Below are 24,102 nucleotides of genomic sequence, written 5' to 3' on the forward strand. Positions count from 1 at the left end.
CTGTACCATTTTTTTTTTCACAATTGCTCTTTAGTATAGCTTAATATCAGGCATTGTGATTCCACAAGAGGTTCTTTTATTGTTGAGAATAGTTTTGCTATTCTAGTTTTTTTTTTCCAGATGAATTTTCAAATTTCCCTTTTTTTCTCAGGGAAGAATTGAGTTGGAATTTTGATGTGGATTGCATTGAATCTGTAGATTGCTTTTGGCAATTAGCCATTTTTACTATTAATCCTGCCAATCCATGAGCATGGGAGATCTTTCCATTTTCTGAGATCTTCTTTGATTTCTTTCTTCAGAGACTTGAAGTTCTTATCATACAGATCTTTCACTTCCTTATTTATAGTCACACCAAGCTATTTTATATTATTTGTGACTATTATGAAGGGTGTTGTTTCCCTAATTTCTTTCTCAGTCCGTTTATCCTTTGTGTAGAGAAAGGCCATTGATTTATTAGAGTTAATTTTATATCCAACTACTGCACAGAAGCTGTTTATCAGGTTTAAAAGTTCTCTGGTGGAATTTTTGGGGTCACTTATATATATATATGATTATATCATCTGCAAATAGTGACATTTTGACTTCTTCCTTTCCAAATTGTATCCCCTTGATCTCCTTTTGTTGTCAAATTGCTCTGGGTAGGACTTCAAGTACTATATTTAATAGGTAGGGAGAAAGTGGGCAGCCTTGTCTAGTACCTGATTTTAGTGGGATTGCTTCCAGATTCTCTCCATTTAGTTTGATGTTGGCTACTGATTTGCTGTAGATTTATTATGTTTAGATATGGGCCTTGAATTCTTGATCTTTCCAAAACTTTTATCATGAAGGGGTGTTGGATTTTGTCAAATGCTTTCTCAGCATCTAACAAGATGATAATGTGGTTTTTGTCTTTGAGTTTGTTTATATAGTGGATCACATTGATCAATTTCCATATATTAAACTATCCCTTCATCCCTGGGATGAAGCCTACTTGGTCATGATAAATTATCATTTTGATGTGTTCTTAGATTCGGTTTGCCAGGATTCTATTGAGTATTTTGCATCGATATTCATAAGGAAAATTGTTCTGAAGTTCTCTTTCTTTGTTGGATCTTTGTGGGTTTAGGTATCAGAGTAATTGTGGCTTCATAGAATGAATTGTGTATATTACCTTCTGTTTCTATCTTGTGGAATAGTTTGAGAAGAGTTGGAATTAGGTCTTCTTTAAAGGTCTGATAGAACTCTACACTAAACCCATCTGGTCCTGGGCTTTTTTTGGTTGGGAGATTCCCCTATTTTTTTTTTAGGGGAAATGGGACTGTTTAGACTGTTAATCTGATCCTGATTTAACTTTGGTACCTGGTATCTGCCTAGGAAGTTGTTCATTTCATCCAGGTTTTCTAGTTTTGTTGAGTATAGCCTTTTGGAGTAGGATCTGATGATGTTTTGGATTTCCTCAGGTTCTGCTGTTATCCCTCCTTTTTCATTTTTGATTTTGTTAATTAAGATACTGTCCCTGTGCCCTCTAGTTAGTCTCGCTAAGGGTTCATCTATCTTTTTTATTTTCTCAAAGAACCAGCTCCTCCTTAGGTTGATTCTTTGAATAGGTTTTTTTGTTTACACTTGGTTGATTTCAGCCTTGAGTTTGATTATTTCCTGCCATCTTCTCCTCTTGGGTGAATTTGCTTCCTTTAGTTCTAGAGCTTCTAGGTGTGCTGTCAGACTGCTAGTGTATGCTTTCTCTAATTTCTTTTTGGAAGCACTCAGGGCTATGAGTTTTCCTCTTAGGTATGCCTTAATTGTATCCCATAAGTTTGGGTATGCTGTGTCTTAATTTTCATTAAACTTTATAAAGTCTTTAATTTCTTTCTTTATTTTATCCTTGACCAAGGAATCATTGAGTAGAATGTTGTTCAGTTTCCACGTGAATGTTGGCTTTCTATTATTTATGTTGTTATTGAAGATCAGCCTTAATCCATGGTGATCAGATAGGATGCATGGGATAATTTCAATATTTTTTATTTATTATTATTATTTTTTTAGAATTTTAGATTCTCTTTAATCACCAAATTTATGTTCACAAACAAACAACCTTAGGGGAGCTCAGGTTACAAAGATTTTTGTGGGGACAGTTCTTGCACATGAAGGACAATTACATGCTCCATTCTTCATCTTGTAACTATTAAGACACATCACCACAGACACAAAAACTTAAAAAGCGATAGATTGCTGCACTTATATTTACAAGGATCCACGAGCAGACATGCATTTCTCCTTCAGCCAGAGGGCTTAAGTAGATGCTTGAGTGTTAAGGCAGTGGATGAGTCCAAAACAATAGAAAATCTAAGTTAAGGCTTTGTGTCTGTTCTGAAACTTACATTCACAGGCGACTGTGACCACAACCATTGTTTAGCTCCGGGGTTGCATTCACCTGCCAGGTGTGTTATTAGCCCATTACTGAGTTCTTTGCATCAGATGAATGTGACAGGACAGCAGCAATACCAACTTATTTAATGAGTCATCACCAGCCCCCTTAGGTTTCATTTTGAAGGTTCAGCTTTTGGCAGCACAAACATATGCCAAAAGAACAGGGCTTTTCCATCCAGGCTAGACTGGAAAGGTCTCCAGGCTGTGCTGATTCTGAATTTGCCTCAGAGTTGGTCAACAGCTATGAATTCATGATCTACTTAGCACAGAGCCTTACCCTCACTCCCCCTCCTGCTCCCAGTCAGGCTTGACCTCCCTCTTCCCTCAGAATGAGAGTGTTCTTAACCGTTGAATCAGTTGGTCTCCAGATTTTTCCTCTTTAAAGAATGCATCACAACAGAATCTAGATCAACATACTTTAGAAGGGTCTATTCTACAATTGCTAGTCTCAACGTACACATACTATGTTTGTCAGACCTAAGAGCTTCTTTCAGGGAGAAGATGGGGGTGGGTGGAGGAAAGATACTGTGGGCCCTGCTTCTCCTACCAAGATAACAAGTGCAGCATACTGACTGGGGCTGGGCAGGAAAGCCTTTCCCTTGCCCCACACCATCCTTTTTAACCCTTAGAGGGTTTCTGAGTCCATTATGGGAAGCAGTTAGGTAGGCCCCATGGTCTACTGTGGAGCAGGAAGGACGTTCATGGGGGTGGTAATGTAAAGTACATATTTGCTCACAACTTCCCCTAAAACCCAAAGTCTTGAGAAAAAATATTTTGCTTTGGCTTGCTATGAGGTCATTGGTAGCTGGTAGCATCAGGGTAGTATTAGGATGGGGACAAGTCACAGGAGAGACCAAGGAATAATTTCAATATTTTTTATCTGTTGAGGCCTGTTTTGTGACCTATTATATGGTCAATTTTGGAGGAGGTGCCATCTAGCGCTGAGAAGAAGGTATATCCTTTTGTTTTAGGATAAAATGTTCTGTATATATCAATTAAATCCATTTGTTTCATAAATTCTGTTAGTGTCCATGTGTCTCTGTTTAGTTCTGTTTCCAGGATCTGTCCATTGGTGAGAGTGGGGTGCTGAAATCTCCCACTATTATTGTGTGCAGTGCAATGTGTGCTTTGAGCCTTACTAACATTTCTTTAATGAATGTGACTGCCCTTTTATTTGGAGCATAGATATTTAGAATTGAGAGTTTATCTTGGTAGATTTTACCTTTGATGAGTATGAAGTGCCTCTCCTTGTCTTTTTTGATAACTTTGGGTTGGGAGTCAATTTCATTCATATTATAATGGCTACTCCAGCTTGTTTTTTTCGGACCATTTCCTTGGAAAATTGTTTTCCAGCCTTTCACTCTGAGGTAGGACTATCAGAAGGACAGGCTCGAATCAGATATATTGAGAGCAGCAAGAACTTGAGATAACCAGATGGCAGAAGACAAGCATAAGTACAGAAGCAACAGAAACCATGGTTACTTGGCATCATCAGAACCTAACTCTCCCATCATAGTAAGTCCTGGATACACCATCACACCAGAAAAGCAAAATATGGATCTTGTGAGGAGCCTTGTGGAATAAACTGGGAAAAAGGGGAAGGTGAAAAAACGCCCCCTACAGGTAAACTTAGTAACATTTATCCCACCCAGGATTTAGAAGCCCTAGAACTTGATAGCTCAGATCCTGATGATCTAGATCCTAGTGAAGAGGCAGAATTAGAAGAGGAAGCAGCAAAATATGAAGAGGAAAGGTATGGCCCTGATCAGAGAGTACAGCAAAAAAATAATAAGAGGGGTGGCATACAGCCGTCACCCAAGCCTCCACCATATGAATCAAGATATGGTGCTAGTTCCTTTCTGCCTCAGGAGGAATTAAAAAAGATTCAGATGGCGTTTCCAGACTTCGATGCTGGAGATGCGAGACGCATGCATGCTCCTGTAGAATACCAACAAATTAAAGAACTTGCTGAATCTGTCCATAATTATGGAGTCAATGCCAACTTCACCTTAGTACAAGTCGAGAGATTTGCCAATACAGCAATGACTCCGGCAGACTGGCAAATGACAGTTAAGGCCACTTTACCTAATATGGGACAATACATGGAGTGGAAAGCCTTATGGTATGATGCTGCCCAGAATCAGGCAAGAATTAATGCTGTGGCAGAAGATGATAATCAGAGGCAATGGACTTTTGAATTATTAACAGGCCAAGGACAGTTTGCTGCCAATCAGACTAACTATCATTGGGGAGCATATGCTCAGATATTGGTGGCTGCCATTAAGGATTGGAAAGCTCTAACAAGAAAGGGAGAAGCTGGAGGCCACCTTACAAATATCATCCAGGGCCCCCAGGAGCCATTCTCAGACTTTGTAGCAAGAATGACTGAGGCCACAGGAAGGGTTTTTGGAGACACTGAACAGGCCATGCTGCTAATTGAACAGTTTGTTTATGAGCAGGCCACATAGGAATGCAGGACTGCAATCACGCCAAGAGAAAACAAGGGATTGCAAGATTGGCTTAGGGTATGTAGAGAACTGTGAGGCCCACTTACCAATGCGGGGCTGGCTGCAGCCATATTTCAATCACAAAAGCGCCCCTCTACTAACAAACAAAGAGCTTGCTTTAACTGTGGAAAAATAGGCCACCTAAAGAAAGACTGCCCCCTCCCAGAGCGGGCCCGGGTGGCTACTCTTTGCTCTCATTGTGGAAAGGGTTATCACAAAGCTAGTGAGTGCCACTCTGTTCACGATATAAAAGGGAGGCTCCTGCCCCCAATCAATGAATCTGACAACCGCCTACCAAAAAACGGGGTTGTGGGCCCCCGATCCCAGGGCCCTCACAAATATGGGAATCAATTTGTCAAAAGCCAGAGCAACTTAGAGGAAATGAACCCCGGGGAATCGCAGGAGTGGACCTGCGTTCCACCACCGACTTCCTACTCATGCCACAAATGAATGTCCAGCCTATCCCAGTTGAAGCCCCGGAACCCTTACCTTCAGGAACAATGGGCCTGATAATAGGGCGGGGATTGCTGACTATGCAAGGACTTATAGTTTATCCTGGAATAGTAGATCATCACCATTTACAAGAAATCCAGGTCCTTCGCTCCTGCCCTCAAGGAATTGTCTCCATTACATCAGGAGATAGAATTGCACAAATGATCCTGTTGCCCACAGGGAGAGAGGAAAGCACACAAAAACATGAAAACAATTGTATGGGCTCTTCTGGCCAAGATGCAGCATATCTAATTATGCCACTAAACAATAGACCCACGCTGCATTTAACAATCAATGGTAAAAGCTTTCAGAGAATTATGGATACATGGGGCCAATAAGAGCATCATCTCCTCACATTGGTGGCCCCGGACCTGGACTGTAGATAAATCTTCCCACTCGCTACAGGGCCTGGGATATCAATCATGTCCTACAATCAGTTCTACACAATTGGAGTGGCAAACTCCGGAGGGGCAGAGAGGCTTATTTACCCCTATGTCCTTCCATTACCAGTCAATCTTTGGGGGAGAGATGTTCTTTCAGAAGTGGGCCTGACCTTAACAAATGAGTATTCTACACAAGCTGTTAAAATCATGAGTAAAATGGGTTACAAAAAAGGAAAGGGATTAGGGAAAGTAGAGCAGGGTAGATTTGAACCTATCCCTCAAGAAGGTAATAATGGGAGACAAGGTTTGGGTTTTTTCTAGGGGCCGATGGGGGCTCTATGCCCATACCATGGCTTACAGAGGAAGTTGTATGGGTTCCTCAATGGCCTCTCTCCTCTGAAAAATTAGAAGCAGCCACAAAACTGGTCTCTGAACAGCTACAATTGGGTCATTTAGAGCCCTCTACCTCACCCTGGAATACACCTATCTTTGTAATTAAGAAAAAATCTGGCAAATGGTGCTTATTACATGATCTTAGGAGCAATTAATACACAAATGTGCCTGTTTGGGTCAGTTCAGCGAGGGCTTCCATTGCTTTCCACCCTACCAAAAAATTGGGAAATTATAATTATAGATATTAAAGATTGTTTTTTCTCTATACCTTTATGCCCTCAAGATAGGCAAAGATTTGCATTTACCATCCCAGCAATTAATTATTTAGAGCCTGATCAAAGAAACTAATGGAGGGTCCTACCTCAGGGGATGGCAAATAGCCCCATCATGTGTCAACTGTATGTGCAATTGGCACTTAAGTCAGTTAGAAATCATTTTCCATCATTTCTTGTGATACTTTACATGGATGACATTTTGATTTGCCATAAAAATTTACAGTTATTGCAAGATGCATACCCTATATTAATAAAAAAGTTAGGGCAATGGGGATTGCAGGTGGCTACAGAAAAGGTGCAAGTTGCTAGAATAGGAGCATTCCTAGGGTCACTCATTTATCTTGACAAAATTGTTCCTCAAAAATTAGAGATTTGCAGAGATCATTTACACACCTTAAATGATTTTCAAAAATTATTGGGAGATATAAATTGGCTGAGACCATTCTTAAAGATTTCCTCGGCTGAATTAAAACCTTTATTTGATATTCTGGAAGGGGATTCTCATATCTCCTCCCCTAGGACTCTTACTTTTGCCGCTAATCAGGCCTTGCAAAAGGTAGAGAATGCCCTGCAAAAAGCTCAATTACAGCGCATTGATGAATCACAGTCTTTTGATTTGTGTGTCTTTAAGACAGCCCAGTTGCCAACCGCAGTTTTGTGGCAAAATGGACCTTTATTATGGGTTCATCCAAATGCATCTCCTGTTAAATAATAGATTGGTATCCTAATGCAGTTGCACAGCTAGCGCTCCGAGGGATAAAAGCAGCCATTACTCATTTTGGACGAGACCCTAAATTCTTAATTGTGCCTTACAATGCTGCACAAGTTCAAACCTTGGCAGCTACATCTAATGATTGGGCAGTATTAGTCACCTCCTTTTCAGGACAGATTGATAACCATTATCCAAAACATCCAATATTACAGTTTGCCCTAAATCAGGCTATTGTGTTTCCACAAGTAACAGCTAAGGAACCACTTAAAGATGGGATTATAGTATATACTGACGGATCAAAAACTGGTATAGGTGCTTATGTGGTTGATAACAAGGTGGTATCAAAACAATATAATGAAACCTCACCTCAAATTGTAGAATGTCTAGTGGTACTGGAGGTTCTTAAAGCCTTTCCAGGGCCGCTTAACATTGTATCAGATTCTTCTTATGTAGTTAATGCAGTTAACCTTCTTGAGACAGCTGGAGTAATAAAACCTTCTAGCAGGGTTGTCAATATTTTCCAACAAATACAATCTGTATTATTAAATAGAAGATTCCCTGTTTATATTACTCATGTCAGAGCACATTCAGGCCTTCCTGGCCCTATGTCTTTGGGAAATGATTTGGCGGATAAAGCCACAAAGGTTGTGGCTGTTGCTCTGTCTTCCCAGACAGAAGCTGCAAAAGAATTTCATAAGCGCTTTCATGTGACGGCTGAAACTTTACGTCGCCGCTTCTCATTAACTAGAAAAGAAGATAGAGAAATTGTTACTCAATGCCAAAATTGCTGTGAATTCTTGCCTATCCCTCATGTGGGGATAAACCCACGTGGCGTAAGGCCTTTACAGGTCTGGCAAATGGATGTTACTCATATCTCTTCCTTTGGAAGACTTCAGTATTTACATGTTTCTATTGATACCTGCTCTGGTATCATATTTGCTACACCTCTAACAGGAGAGAAGGCCTCACATGTAATTAAACATTGCCTCGAAGCATGGAGTGCTCGGGGACAACCTAAAATTCTTAAGACAGACAATGGACCAGCCTATACTTCTCAAAAATTTCAACAGTTTTGCCATCAGATGAATGTGACTCATCTAACCGGACTTCCATATAATCCTCAAGGACAGGGCACTGTAGAACATGCCCATTGCACTCTTAAGTCCTACTTAATTAAACAAAAGGGGGGAGTCGAGGAGGCTCTACCCTCAGTACCAAGAGTAGCTGTTTCCATGGCACTCTTCACTCTTAATTTTTAAAATTTTGATGCTCAAGGCCATACTGCGGCTGAACGTCACTGTTCAGAACCTGATAGGCCCAAGGAAATGGCGAAGTGGAAAGATGTCTTGACAGGAAAATGGAGAGGCCCGGATCCTATTTTAATAAGATCCAGGGGAGCTATATGTGTTTTTCCACAGGAGGAAGATAATCCCTTTTGGATTCCGGAGCGCCTCACTCGAAGGATCCAGCTCTCAGACAATGAGTCACAAGAACAAGATCCCAAGACATCGATGGTTCATACTCCTCATGCTGGAGATTCTGGTTCCTAGTATATCTGGGAAGTTAAGATGGGGAATTATGTCAACTTTTCCTCTTCCTATGCCAGTTATGCATAATGCACAAATATTTCCACACTTTTTTTTTTCTACAGATAAAGAACTGGGACTTGCCTATTTACCCTTAAATGAACAGATTCAGGCTTTACAAGAAAATAGAACCTTCTTCCTACAGGGAAGCCTGTGTTTTGTGCTAATTTCTTCATTACAAGATAAGAGTCAATGCATATCCTTGTATAATCAGTCAGAAGCCTGGTTAGAGAAGGCCTCTTGGGACAGAATGACTGAGATAAAGGCTGATACCATAGTTATAAGAGGATGGTGGCCCAGCCGAAAATCTGGAAATAAGCCATCTCCACAACCAAGAATGGCACCCTTTTGCATGGAAGGGTCCATGGAAGATTTAATGCTGCCTTGGACAGGCTACCAAGCTAAAAAATATACTTGGGCAGTAGAGAAATATTTTTCCTTTTCCCCCATATATTAGTAGAGAGTTTAATGATACTTTTGCTGGATATGATTTTACTACTATGGACCCCCTCAGAACTAATACTAACCCTTTTGATCAGTGGTTGCTTTGTGGGGTTAATGGAAGCTGTACTGATCTCGCCCCCATGGCAATGATTGGAGGAGGTTCTAGTGAGAAAGGAGAAATGACCTTTGAATGGAAAGGTACCTCAAAGACCAGTCGGTCTGAAAAACAGAGTTCAAATTCTTTTAAATGGACTACCTCTACCCGCATGCCTAGATTTGTCCCTGTTCCTGTAGATGCCCCTAATAGCTTGAGTTTGTTTCGAGAGAAAAGATATTTTGGTATTTCTGCTATCATAGTCGGACTGGTGGCCACAGTGGCGGTTGCAGCCTCTGTCACGGCCTTGGCACTCGCTCTATCTACTACTGTTCAAACAACACAAACTATTAACGAGCTTTCTATGACTGTCACAATGGCCTTGGATAAACAAGCCACAGCCAACTCACAGATACAAGGAGGGTTGATGCTGATAAATCAGTGCATCAACCTAGCCCAAGAGCAGGTGGATATTCTTTGGCAGTTGGCTCAATTGGGTTGTGAATACAAGATGCCTGGCCTTTGTCTTACTTCTGTTCAGTTTGAAAATTTTACAAGAGCAGCAAATTTGTCAAAAACTTTGTCTCGTTATATGTTACAGAATTGGACCATGGAATTTGAACAAACGCTTCGAGAATTGAGAGTTGCTATTCTACAAGTGAATTCTACGCATCTTGACCTTTCGCTGATGAAGGGCTTCTCCACCTGGATTTCCTCTGCATTTTCCTACTTTAAGGAGTGGGTGGGGGTAGGCTTGTTTGCCTTGATCCTATTCCGTGGAGCATTTCTTTTGCTCTGGATGGTCTGTAAACTTAAAGCTCAAACAAAAAGGGACAAGATGGTGATAGCCCAAGCACTTGCAGCATTGGAACACGGTGCCTCCCCTAATATATGGCTATCTATGCTTAAGCAATAGGTCGCTGGCCACTCAACTCTTGCACCCCACGAGGCTAGTCTCATTGCACGGGATAGAGTGAGTGTGCTTCAGCAGCCCAGGAGAGTTGCACAGCTAAGCACTGCAGTAGAAAGGCTCTGCAGCATAAAATGAGCCTATTCTGGGGAGACATATCTTGTATGAAGGTTGAGTGTCCAAGTGTCCTTCCCCCAGGAAAAACGACACGGGAGCAGACCAAGACTCCTCTGGGTGATGAGCCTGGGAGGAGGTTTTGTGTAAAGCCCCTATGTTAGCACACTGGGGATTTGACCTCTATCTCCACTCTCAGCACTGGGTGGCCTGTTGTTTCTTAAATAAAAGAAAAGGGGGAGATGTGAGGAGCCGCCCTTGCAATCGCCATTACAGGATGGTGCTGACATCCGGTGTTCTAACTGGTAAACAAGTAGTCTGCGCATGTGCTGGGGTATTTTTCCATTCCTTGTGCCCTGCCTGTCCTGTGGCGTCATCTGGGCTGATGGTAAGCAGCCAATCAGGGCGAGACACTTCTCTAACCGCTCTTCATGGTCTATTAAAGGACCGAGTTTCCTGTGTTCTGGGTCTCCTCCCCAGAAGCTGATCATCTATCTCTTGAGATGTATTAAAGCTTTGCTGCAGAAGGATCCGAGTGTCCTGTGTGTGTGTCCTTGATGGCGAGACTCAGAGACACAGGGACAGGATCTAAAGCCACTTCTCATGATGATGATGGAGGACTTTAAGAAGTAAATAAATAACTCCCTTAAAGAAATACAGGAGAACACAGGTAAACAGCTAGAAGCCCTTAAAGAGGAAACACAAAAATCCCTTAAATAGTTACAGGAAAATGTGGCCTCCCTTCCCCCAGCCTGGAACCTGCTTGCTCAAGGGTGGAGCTACGGGCTCATTCGTCCTGCCACGCCCACTGCTGGAACCTGCCTTTGCTGCCTGGAGGCACACACGTGTTCGTCCTGCTACTGGACCCTGAGTTACTTGGCGGGAAGTTGGGTTCCCTCCCCCTTCCTTTATAACTGAGTGTCTGAAAATAGTAAAATTGAGCCTTGATCAGAACGTTGTTGTCTTGGCTCCATTGTTTCTTCCGCCCCGTCTAGATTCCTCTCTTTTCAGTTCGAACTGCCATTCTCAGTTGAACCGTTCGTGTTGTGGACTGCGGGCAGGCCGCAACAGTTGGCGCCAGAACTGGGACCTGAAGAATGGCAGAGGGATGCTAAGAGAAACGACTGCTGTGTGGAGCTCCACAAGAAAGGAAAGGATCTTCGTATCGGAGGAGCATCGGAGCAACGGACAGGTACACATGCTAGCGCTAGCCTAAAATTTCAGTTTTGTAAAGTGTTGCTGAGGATGCGGTAGGATACGAATCAAGTTTGAATCAGTGCTGACCCAACACTGTTTCTGCTTGGGGTCAGTAGTTCGTTAATCAGAACTAGATACGGAGACAGGCGGTGTGCCGCAGTTTTTTAGAAAACTGCTTAGGTGGAAGAAGGAAGGGTTTAAAGTCATGGATCAGGCGGTTGTTTTTAGCTTTCAGGAGTTGCTTCGGGCCAAAGGAGTAAGGCTTGAAGTACAATTAGTAAGAAATTCTTCCTTTTCTCAAGCAGGTCAATCTACATTCTCCGGTTCTCCGCCCCTAAGAGCAAACAGGTGGTACTGCTAATCTCCCTTCCAAGGACATCCCAGCATGTGGTTTTCAGTCTGAGATAAGATTTAGATTTACCAGGAGAGCTAGGGAAGTAGAAATTTCATATATATTTACAGAGATTAGTTCTTATTTTGATAGAGATGGGCTTAGTCCCTTAGCTGGCCTCTGGCTTTTCACCCTTGCTGTTACTGCAAGGTGTCCTTAGTTCCTCAGGCTATTGGGAATAACAGGTATGAAGAGGAAAGACTTTCAGCTCCTATTTTAACCAAAATTAATGGTGTTAATACTGACATAATTCTTGTCTAGGCCTTGCTAAATCTGAGGTTGACAAGTCTCATATAGAGACCGCGCATAACTCAGAATTGCGATACTGATTCATAATCATATGAATACAGTATGGGTACCGCTTGGCGCAGGAGATTACTGCGGAGGGAAGGTCCAGCTTGACCATTTCTGAGTTCCCTGTGCGACACACCTGATTTGAAAGAGGTTGGTATCTGATTCCAGCTAAAAACCAAAAATACTTAAGGCTCTGCCTCCCCTCCCCAAAAGATACCAAGAGCCACAGATGTGAGTTGTTATAATGCTCACGGGAGGAATCAGGTCAATGTCCACCCAAGTCAAGGTTAAAGGCCCACTCATCTATGGATGAAAAGAATCATTTGATCACCTCTGTTAAGCATTGCCTATTTAAACTTAATTAATAGGGGGGAGAGAGGTTGGAGACCTTGCTGTCGTAAGGGCAGGCCCTTCACTGCCTCCCGCCCAAATAAAAAAGCCAACTGGCCTTGTACTAAAGAGCTGGTCTTACCCCCTTCTCACTGTTTCCCCTGCCTGTCACCCAAAATTGCGGAGGATTATCAGCTCAGTGTTATTCTAAATTTGTTTAGTTAAACTCAGCCAGGGTTCCAACGCCCTACTTATAATGCAAACAGGTAGCTACCTATTCAGCACTAATTAGCATTATAAAGTCAGAGCCTATTCTGTTAAGTGGTTTACTAGGATAATAAAGACAGTCTTAGCCAAATACAGTTTACCATTAGAAAAGTTAGGGAATCCCACGGAAACAGGTTTTTTTCTTTAGCCCTAAGAACTCAGGCAGAACTATTGAACATAGATAATTTTTCTGCCTCAGGCCACCCCCTTTTTTATTTTTGTTTTGTTAACTAATGGGAGGAAATGTGGCCTCCCTTCCCCCAGCCTGGAACCTGCTTGCTCAAGGGTGGAGCTACCGGCTCATTCGTCCTGCCACGCCCACTGCTGGAACCTGCCTTTGCTGCCTGGAGGCACACACGTGTTCATCCTGCTACTGGACCCTGAGTTACTTGGTGGGAAGTTGGGTTCCCTCCCCCTTCCTTTATAACTGAGTGTCTGAAAATAGTAAAATTGAGCCTTGATCAGAACGTTGTTGTCTTGGCTCCATTGTTTCTTCCGCCCCGTCTAGATTCCTCTCTTTTCAGTTCGAACTGCCATTCTCAGTTGAACCGTTCGTGTTGTGGACTGCGGGCAGGCCGCAACAGGAAAACACTACCAAACAGGTGAAAATTAAACAATACCATCCAGTATCTAAAAAATGGAAGTAGAGACAATAAAGAATTCACATAGAAAGACAACTATGGAGATAGAAATCCTATCAAAGAAATCAGGAACCATAGATGTGAGCATCAGTAACAATACAAGAGACGGAAGAGAGAATCTCAGGTGCAGAAGATTCCATATAAAACATAGACACAACAATCAAAGAATATGCAAAATGCAAAAAGATTCTAACTCAAAACATCCAGGAAATCTAGGACACAATGAGAAGTCCAAATCTAAGGTTAGTAGTTATAGATGAGAATGAAAACTTTCAACTTAAAGGGCCAGTAAATAACTTCAACAAAATTATAGAAGAAAACTTCTTTAACATAAAGAGAGAGATGCCCTGAACATAAAAGAAGCCTACAGAACTCCAAATAGACTGGACCAGAAAAGAAATTCCTCCCAACACATAAAAATCAGAACAACAAATGCACTAAATAAAGATAGATTATTAAAAGCAGTGAGGGAAAAAGATAAGAAACATATAAAGGCAGGCCTATCAGAATTACACCAGACTTCTCACCAGAGACTATGAAAGAGAGAAGATCCTGGACAGATGTGTTATACAGAGCCAAAGAGAACACAAATTCCAGCCCATGATACTCTACCCAACAAACGTCTCAATACCATAGATGCAGAAACCAAAATATTCCATGACAAAACCAAATTCACACACTATCTTTTCAAGAATAAAGCCCTTCAAAGGAAAGTAAAGGGAAAACTCCAACAAAATGAGGGAAACGATGCCCTAGAAAAAGCAAGAAAGAATTTCTTCAACAAACCTAAAAGAAGATAGCCGCGAGAAAAGGATCCCAACTCTAATAACAACAACAACAAAAAAAAACAGGAAGTAACAATTACTTTTCCTTAATATCGCTTAATATCAATGGACTTGATTCCCCAATAAAAAGACATAAACTAACAGACTGGCTACATAAACAGGACCCAACATTTTGCTGCATACAGGAAACCCAACTCAGGGATAAAGACAGACATTACCTCAGAGTGAAAGGCTGGAAAACAATTTTCCAAGGAAATGGTCCAAAGAAACAAGCTTTAGTAGCCATTCTAATATCAAATAAAATCAATGTCAAACCCAAATTTATCAAAAAAAGACAAGGAGGGGTACTTCATACATATCAAAGGTAAAATCTTTCAAGATGAACCCTTAATTCTGAATATCTATGCTGCAAATGCAAGGACTTCCACATTCATTAAAGAAATGTTAGTAAGGCTCAAAGCACACATTGCACTGCACACAATAATAGTGGGAGACTTCAACACCCTACTCTCATCAATTGACAGATCCTGGAAACAAGAACTAAACAGAGGCACATTGAAACTAAGAGAAATTATGAAACAAATGGATTTAACAGATATCTAGAGAACATTTTATCCTAAAAAGAAGTATATACCTTCTTCTCAGAACTTCATGGTACATTCTCCAAAACTGATCATATAATCGGTCACAAAACAGGCCTCAACAGACACAAAAAATTGAAATTATTCCATGCATCCTATGAGATCACCGAGGACTAAGGCTGATCTTGAATAACAACATAAATAATAGAAATGCAACATTCACATGGAAGCTGAAGAACACTCTACTCAATGATAACTTGGTCAAGGAAGAAATAAATAAAGAAATTAAAGTCGTTTTAGAGTTTAATGAAAATGAAGCCACAACATAAACAAACTTATCGGATACAATGAAAGCAGTTCTAAGAGGAAAACTCATAGCTATGAGTGCTGCAAAAAATAAACTAGAAAGAGCATTCAGTAGCAGCTTGAGAGTACACCTAAAATCTCTAAAACAAAAGGAAGCAAATTCACCCAAGAGGAGTAGATGGCAGGAAATAATCAAACTCAGGGATGAAATCAACCAAGTGGAAACAAAAGAAACTATTCAAAGAATTAGCCAAACCAGGACCTGTTTATTTGAGAAAATCAACAAGATAGATAAACCCTTAGCCAGACTAACTAGAGGGCACAGGGACAGTATCCTAATTATCAAAATCAGAAATGAAATGGGAGATATAACAACAAAATCTGAGGAAATCCAAAGTATCAAGAGATTCTACTACAAAAGTCTATACTTAATAAAACTGGAAAACCTGGATGAAATGGACAATTTTCTAGATAGATACCAGGTACCAAAGTTAAATTAGGATCATATTAATTATGTAAACAGCCCTACATTCCCTAAAGAACTATAAGCAGTCATTAATATTTTCCCAACTAAAAAATGTGCCAAGGATCAGATGGGCTCAGGGCAGTTCTATCAGACCTTCAAAGAAGACCTAATTCTAATTCTCTTCAAAATATTTCACAAAATAAAAACAGAAGGTACTCTACACAATTCATTTTCTGAAGCCACAATTACTGATACCTAGACAACATAAAGACCCAGAAAAGAAAAAGAACTTCAGAGCAATTTCCCTCATTAATATATCGATGCAAAAATACTCAATAAAATTCTTGCAAACCAAATCCAAGAACACATCAAAATGATCAGCCAACAGGATCAAGTAGGCTTCGACCCAGAGATACAGGGATGGTCTAATATACAGGAATCCATCAATGTAGTCCACTATATAAACAAACTCAAAGACAAAAATCACACGATAATCTTGTTAGATGCTGAGAAAGCACTTGCCAAAATCCAACACCCATTCATGATAAAAGTCTTGGAACTATCAGGAATTCAAGGACAATACATAAACATAATAAAAGCAATATACAGCAAACCAGTAAGTAACATAAGGCTACATGGAGAGAAACATGAAGCAATTCCAATAAAATCAGGGACCAGACAAGGCTGCCCACTTCCTCCCTACCTATTCAATATAGTACTTGAACTCCTAGCCAGTTCAATTAGACAACAAAAGGATAGCAAAAGGATATAAATTAAGAAGGAAGAAATCAAAATATCACTATTTGCAGATGATATGACACTATATATAAGTGACCCTAAAAATTCCACCTGAGAAGTCCTAAACCTGATAAACTGCTTCAGTGTAGTAGCTGGATATAAAATTATCTCAAACAAATCAGTGGCTTTTTCTGCACAAAGGATCAACAGGCTGAGAAAGAAATTAGGAAAACAACACCTTTCACAATAGTCACAAATAATATAAAATACCTTGGTGTGACTCTAACTAAGGAAGTGAAAGATCTGTGTTAAAAAAAAAACTTCAAGTCTCTCAAGAAATAAATCAAAGAAGATCTCAGAAGATGGAAAGATCTCCCATGCTCATGGATTGGCAGGAATAATATAGTCAAAATGGCTATCTTGCCAAAAGCAATCTACAGATTCAATGCAATCCCCATCAAAATTCCAACTCAATGTTTCACCGAGTTAGAAAATGCATTTTGCAGATTCATGTGGAAAAACAAAAAAACCTAGGATAGCAAAAGCTATTCTCAACCATGAAAGAACCTCTGGTGGAATCACCATGCCTGACATCAAGCTGTATTACAGAGCAATTGTGATAAAAAACAAAAAACAAAAACTGCATGGTACCCATACAGAGACAGACAGGTAGATCAATGGAATAGAATTGAAGACCCAGAAATGAACCCACACAACTACAGTCACTTGTTCTTGGACAAGGGAGTTAAAAACATCCAGTGAAAAAGACAGCCTTTTCAACAAATGGTGCTGGCACAACTGGGGATTATCATGTAGAATAATGTGAACTGATCCATTCTTATCTCCTTGTACAAAGCTCAAGTGTAAGTGGATCAAGGAACTCCACATAAAACCAGAGACACTAAAACTTATAGAGGAGAAAATGGGGGAAAGCCTTAAAGATATGGGCACAGGGAGAAAAATTCCTGAACAGAATAGCAATGGCTTGTGCTGTAAGATTGAGATTCGACAAATGGGACCTCATAAAATTGCCAACTTCTGTAAGGCAAAAGAGACTGTCAATAAGACAAAAAAGACACCAATAGATTGGGAAAGATCTTTACCAATCCTAAATCTGAAAGGGAATAATATCCAATATACATAAATAACTCAAGAAGTTGGAGACCAGAAAATCATATAGCCCTATTAAAAATGGGGTACAGAGCTAAACAAAGAATTCTCGACTGAGAATTCTCAACTGAGGAATACCGAAGGGCTGAGAAGTTAAAAAATGTTCAACATCCTTAATCATCAGAAAAATGCAAATCAAAACAACACTGAGATTCCACCTCACAACAATGAGAACAGCTAAGATAAAAAATTCAGGTGACAGCAGATGCTGATGGGGATGTGGAGAAAGGGGAACACTCCTCTATTGCTGGTGGGATTGCAAGCTTTTACAATCACTCTGGAAATCAATTTGTCAGTTCCTCAGAAAATTAGATATAGTACTACCAGAAGATGCAGCAATACCTCTCCTGGGCATATACTCAGAAGATGTTCCAACTGGTAATAAGACACATGCACCACTATGTTCATAGCAGCCTTATTTATAATAGCCAGAAGATGGAAAGAACCCACATGTCCCTCAACAGAAAAATGGATACAGAAAATATGATACATTTATACAATAGTGTACTACTCAGAAATTAAAAACAATGAATTTATGAAATTCTTAGGGAAATGGATGGATCTGTCCTATATCATCCTGAGTAAGGTAACCCAATCACCAAAGAACTCACATGATATGCACACACTGATAAGTGGATATTAGCCCAGAAACTTAGAATACCCAAGATTCAATTTGCAAAACACATGAAACTCTAGAAGAAGGAAGACCATAATGTAGATACTTCATTTTTTCTTAGAATGGAGAACAAAATATCCATGCTAGGAGTTACAGGGACAAAGTTTGGATCAGAGACTGAAGGAACAATCATCCAGAGACTGCCCTACTTGAGGATCCATACCATAAACAACCACCAAACCCAGACACCAGGCAGATCCCAACAAGAGCCTTCTTGTTGAAAGGAAGATGTGAAAATATCAGTATTTGCATATGACAGTGTACTTAAGTGACCCCCAAAATGCCAACAGAGATCTCCTACAGCTGATATACAACTTCAGCAAAGTGGCTGGATATAAAATTAACTCAAACAAATCAGCTGCCTTCCTCTACTCAAAGGATCAACAGGCTGAGAAAGAAATTAGGGAAAGGGCAGCCTTCACAATTGTCACAAACAATATAAAGCATTTTGATGTGATACTAACCACACAAGTTCTGCATGACAAGAACTTCAAATCTCTGAAGAAAGAAATCAAGGAAGACATCATAATGTGGAAAGATTGTTGTGTCCAGCCAGCCGACCACATGTTTGGGTTCTAGGCTGGAAAGGCATTTTGGAAACCTGGAAGAGAAGAAGGGCTAGGGGGCAAGAACAAGATGCAGCTAAGACAGTCATTCTGATCAAAGCTCAATTTTACTATTCTGCACGCAGTTATGAAGCAGGGAAAGGGGGCCGGATTCCCGCCAAATAATCTTGGGGTCCAGTAGCAGGGTGACCACGTGATGGCTTTGGAACAGCAAAGCGGAGGGCTCCAGCAATGGGCATGGCAGAACGATTGAGCAGGAAGCTCCACCCCTGAGCAAGCAGGTTTCAGGCTGGGGATTGGCAGGATTAATATAGTAAACGTGGCAATCTGACCAAAAGCAATCTACAAATTCAATGCAATTTCAATCAAAATTCCAACTCAATTCTTCATAGAGCTAGAAAGAACAATTTACAAAATCATCTTGAATAACAAAAAAAATCCAGGATAGAGAAAACTATTCTCAACAATAAAAGAACTTAGGGGGGAATCCCCATCCCTGACCTCAAGCTGAATTACAGAGCAACAGTGATTAAAAACGTCATAGTATTGGTACAGAGACTGGCTTTTAAACCAATGGAACAAAATTGAAGATCCAGAAATTAAGCCAAACACCTATGGTCACTTGATCTTTGACAAAGGACCTAAAACTATCTAATGGAAAGAAGTATTGTCAACAAATGTGGCTGGTTCAACTGGTAGCATATAGAAAAATTGGCCCATTCTTATCTCCTTGTTAAAAGCTCAAGTCCAAGTGGATCAGGATCTCTGCATAAAACCAGATAAACTGAAACTAATAAAAGAGAAAGTGGGGAAGCGCCTTGAGCACATGGGTACAGGGGAAATTTTCCTAAACAGAGCACTAATATCTTATGCTCTAAGGTCAAGTATTGATAAATGGGACCTCATAAAATTGCAAAGCTTTTATAAGGAAAGGAGCACTGTCAATAAGGCAAAAGGGCAACTAACAGATAGGAAAAAGATCTTTACTAACCCTACCTTGATAGAAGGCTAATATCCAATATATACGAAGAACTCAAGAAGTTAGATTCCAAAGAACCAAATATCCCTATTAAAAATGGGGTACAAAGCTAAGCAAAGAGTTCTCAACTGAGGAATCCCAGATGGCCAAGCAGCACCTAAAGAAATGTTCAACATCTTTTGTCATCAGGGAAATACAAATCAAACAACCTTGAGATTCTACCTTACACCAATCAGAATGGCTAAGATAAAAAAAAAAACTCAGGTAACAGCAGGTGCTGGTGAGGATGTGGAGAAAGAGGAACACTGTCCTATTGTTGGTAGGATTTCAAGTTGACAACCACTCTAGAATGCAGTCTCCAAAATCCACAGAAAATTGGACATAGAACTACCTCAGGATGTAGCTATACCACTCCTGGGCATATACCTAAAAGATACTCCATCATATAACAAGGACACATAGGGGGTTTGCAGAGGGGAAACCAGGAAAGGAATAACATTTAAAATATAAATAAAGACTATATATATATATATATATATATATATATATATATATATATATATTATATAAACATACATATAATATATAGTATATATATAATATATTATATATATTATGTATGCAATGTAACTCAGATCCCAATCTGACAATCATTGTTTGTACACATTTATATGTGAATATTATATATAAAGTACATGGCACTTTCCAGAAAACCAAAGAAGCTTTAAAATAAGTCCCAAATGATGATGCTTGAATTTCTTTTATAAAGTGAAATAAAATAGACATATGAGGCAGGTGGAGGAAGGGAACGTGATGGGAGTGCGAAGGGAGTGGGTAGTTGGGGATGTTCAGGACTAGGTATGGAAAGTTGTGGGGCAATGGGCTACATGCAGACAGCCTGGTTTCCAGTCGAGGCTAGATCTTGACCCCCGAGACCTGGTAGTGATAATTCACTTACATGGGACAGAAGGAATTCTCTCATGTCTCCTGGACCCTGGCTCCTGTTGGAGTTCTGCCCCCACAACCCCCACAGGAGAGGCGTGGCCATCAGCCACTTAGGAACAGTACCAAGCCCTCTCACATGCAAATAAGGTTTCCCCCAAACTCTCAGCCCAAGGCAATGAGAGGGGCTTGCTGTCAAACTCTAAATCATTGCCAGAACTGTATTTAGGAGAGCCAAGCAGGGAATTAAAGGAATGCAAAACTATTCCTTTATCTGACCCTTTTGTTCCAAGAGCTGTAACACTTGGGGAGAGATCTCTTGATAAGTCAGCCCTAGTTCCACCACATTACTCACTGGCTTTTTCCCAACCCAGACTTGGAGTTACCAAGTGACCCAGAAGGCATGGCAGAGGCTTCCTCTGTCTCTCTGCCTGCACTCACTTCCCTCTCTGGGATCTTCCCACCATGCCTGAATAGAGGTCTCCATTGAAAACTTCTGGTACCTAGGAACACAGAAAGTGACAGAAATGAGGACCAGAAGGCTGGGATAATGAATGGAAATCAGCTTTTGAAGTGGGATGGGGCTTGGGGCACATCTTTAGGAGGTTCCAGAGACCTAGGATTGGGAAGGCTCCTAAGAGTCTATGGGTTTGACTTTAGCTGGTACTCCTAGTGGTGGGGATATAGATTCAGAAATAGCCACTTCCTGTGGCCAGGCCAGACACACAGTGAAGAAATACAGACACAGGTGTACCCACAAGACTTAGGAGATGAAATTTTTCCTGTATAGGAGAAATGCAGGGACAAAGATGGACTAAAAATGAAGATATTGGGCATCCAAAAACTGGCCCAACTTGAGACACATCCCTTTGGCCTGTACCAGTATCTCACAATATTAATGATTCTTTGTTATGCTTACAGATAGGAGTCTAGCATAACTGTCTTCTGAGAGGATCCTCCAAGCAGCTGACTGAAAGGGATTCAGAGCCCCACAGCCAAAGATTGTTCTGAGCATGAGGAGTCTCATGGAAGAGTTGGGAAAGTAGTGAGGCTCCTGAAAGGGAGAGGAACTCCACAGGAACAGGAAGACTGACACAGTCAAGTAACTTGGATAATTGGGGTTTCTTGGAAAATGAACACTATCCAAAGAGGATATTGGGATTGAATCTAGGCCCCTCACACACATAGATAGCAGATGTGAAATGTGGCCTTCATATAGATCCACCCAACAACTGGAACAGGAACAGTTCCTAAATATGTTGCCTGCCCGTGGATCCCATTTCCAAAACTGGGCTGTTTTGTGGGGCATTTTGGGGAAAACATGCACCAAGCCCATCAGTCTTAATGTGCCTGGTTTGGGAGATACCAAGGAAAGGCCTTCAACTTCTCAAAGGAGAAGGGGAGACAGGATAGTGGGTTGGGCTATATGAGAGGAAACTAGGTAGGATGAGGCAGCAATGTGATGCAAACTGAGTTAATATATTAATTAATAGAAAAAAGGAGAAAGAAAAAGAAAACTAGGACTTAGTTTTGATTTTCAGTGATAAAAAGCAAATCTTCATGGGAAAAGAAACAAGACTTTCTTTGGCAAAGTAAATGAACGAGTATGCATGAGAAGCAAGTTTCATTGTATAGTACTTTTTCCTATGTAACATGACAGCATTTGGGACTAATATATGTGGAAATAAGACACGATACACAGCATAATATATTATTTTTGTTCAGTATTTTACTTTGTTCTAGGATAAGCATACATCTCCTTTTTCAACTAAAAGTTATGTCCGACAATTGACAATTAAATATGGATTAAAGCCCCATAGATTTGAGATAAAAATGTCTGAAAATTCTTCAAATAAAAAGAATAATTTTGTTTGAGACAGCCGCCTTATTAAAAGGAAAAGATGATCTTGGTTCCGGGACTCCGCCGAAAAGTAGTCTGCACAGGTGAGAGTGTGCACACAGAAGCAAACAGCTTCTGGGACAGGCGGGAGACACAGAGCTTCTGAGACAGCACCCATTTCAGGCTCCAGACATCCAACAACCTCCCCTGCCAGAGGACAGGTGTCCACCCAGACAGGAAGATTTTTGCCTCAGGAACAGCAGGAGCCATCTTGGTTCCAGGACTCAGTTGAAAAGTAGTCTACACAGGTGAGAGCGTGCACACAGAAGTGGACAGCTTCTGGGACAGGCGGGAGCCACAGAGCTTCTGAGGCAGCACCCTTTTCGGGCTCCGGACATCTGACCACCTTCCGGTCCACTGCAGCACCAGGATTCCTGGCACGGGGAGTCTCCAGACACCCACAAGGACGTGCACAGGATCCCCCATGGGATCCTAAGACCTCTGGTGAGTGGAACACAGCATCTGCTCCAATCCAATCACACGGGACCTGAGACTGCATTAACTAGGGAAGAAGATAACCCGGCATGATTAGGGGCATAAGTCCATTCCGGTCCACTCCAGCACCGGGGTTCCTTCTGCGCTGAGTTTCTGGACACCCCCAAGTTCCTCACAGACCCTCCATGGGATCTTAAGACCTCTGGTGAGTGGAACACAACATCTGCCAGGAGGCAGGTTCGAACACCAGATATCTGGACACCTTCCCTGCAAGAGGAGAGCTTGCCTGCAGAGAGTACTCTGACCACTGAAACTAAGGATAGAGCTAGTGATAAAAACTGCATGGTACTGGTATAGTGACAGACAAGTAGACCAATGGAATAGAATTGAAGACCCAGAAATGAACCCACACAACTATGGTCACTCGATCTTTGACAAGGGAGCTAAGACAATCCAGTGGGAGAAAGACAGCATTTTCAACAAATGGTGCTGGGACAACTAGTTGTTATCATTTAGAAGAATGTGAATTGATCCATTCCTATCTCCTTGTACTGAGGTCAAATTTAAGTGGATCAAGGAACTTCACATAAAACCAGATTCACTGAAACTTATAGAGGAGAAAGTGGGGAAAAGCCTCGAAGATATGGGAACAGGGGAAAAATTCCTGAATAGAACAGCAATGGCTTGTGCTGTAAGATCGAGGATTGACAAATAGGACCTCATGAAACTGCAAAGCTTCTGCAAGGCAAAAGATACCGTCAGTAAGACAAAAAGGCCACCAACAGATTGGGAAAGGATCTTTACCTATCTTAAATCTGATAGGGGACTAATATCCAATATATGTAAAGAACTCAAGAGGTTCTTTGACTCCAGAAAATCAAATAACCCCATTAAAAAATGTGGCTCAGAGCTAAACAAAGAATTCTCACCTTAGGAATACCGAATGTCTGAGAAACACCTGAAAAAATGTTCAACATTCTTAAACATCAGAGAAATGCAAGTCAACAATCCCGAGATTCCATCTCACACCAGTCAGAATGGCTAAGTTCAAAAATTCAGGTGACAGCAGATGCTGGCGAGGATGTGGAGAAAGAGGAACACTCCTCCATTGTTGGTGGGATT

At 41.0% G+C, this 24,102-nt stretch overlaps 1 pseudogene; it reads left to right on the forward strand.

The window, feature by feature from the left end:
* The first annotated feature begins 4,295 nt into the window (after nt 1-4,295).
* On the forward strand, nt 4,296-4,874 carry LOC147003405 (igE-binding protein pseudogene; annotated as a pseudogene).
* The last annotated feature ends 19,228 nt before the right edge of the window (nt 4,875-24,102 follow it).

Source organism: Mus caroli, unplaced genomic scaffold (assembly GCF_978045245.1).
Source record: "Mus caroli unplaced genomic scaffold, Mus_caroli_1 scaffold_8, whole genome shotgun sequence".
Lineage (NCBI taxonomy): Eukaryota > Metazoa > Chordata > Mammalia > Rodentia > Muridae > Mus > Mus caroli.